The following is an 841-nucleotide window of genomic DNA, read 5'->3' as shown; positions in this document are numbered from 1 at the left end:
CCCCCTTCCTTCCCCCGGACTGCTGGGCGTGGTGCACTTGTGAAGCACGGCCCCCCGGGGATCAAGTGCTCGTCAACACACATTTTTCTTTTCAAAAACGTACACTCCCACATTTTCCTTACGTCGGGTGCGGGGTGCGGGGGTTTGAGGGATAATAAATGTAATTACCTTCCTGCTTGCACATGAAATTTTCATACATAGTCCCACCATGGCACTACGACTAAAATGGCTTGCATACATTCACAAACGAATACGTACACGTACCGGGTGTTTCGGTGGGCGCGCCGGCTGGTGCGGGCGGGCTTGCATTGTCACAGGGGCCAGGCAGAGGGAGTAGGCAAACCCGCTCGCACCGGCGGCGTGGGCACCGAAACACCCGGGTGCGGAGTTCTGCACATTTGGTAGGGTAGCCTTAATTCGGTTGTCTTTTCTTTTGCTGCCAGTTCTCGGTTCGGGGGATGTCAGAACACCGCAGACTGTGCCCCAAACAGCCAGGACCGGGCGGGCCTGTCCCCCGCGCGAGACGTCCCGGGAACTCGGCAACAGTTTACCATAGCATAGAGTCTCTTGACTCCATGGCAGTAGTTGTACTGTATCCAGTTGCCTCGCCAGCCCGCCATCCGTACCCCCTCTCCGTTGGCAGCGCTGGGAATACAAGCTCACACGCAGACGCTGTTCAATGTTTCTGTGTTTGTGTTTATCACTCTTGGCGTTTGTTGTGGCTGGCGAGACTTAACGACCCCAAGCAAGGCGGCCAGCTGGCGGCCCGGCCGGGCCCCATACTCCAACTCCAGACTGAGAGCTGAGAGCAGCTCTGCCTCTCAGTCCGCACCCGCAGCGG

Source organism: Frankliniella occidentalis, unplaced genomic scaffold (genome assembly GCF_000697945.3).
Source record: "Frankliniella occidentalis isolate FOCC.00 unplaced genomic scaffold, Focc_3.1 Scaffold69, whole genome shotgun sequence".
NCBI classification, from domain to species: Eukaryota; Metazoa; Arthropoda; class Insecta; order Thysanoptera; family Thripidae; genus Frankliniella; species Frankliniella occidentalis.
This window is presented reverse-complemented; position numbering follows the sequence as displayed.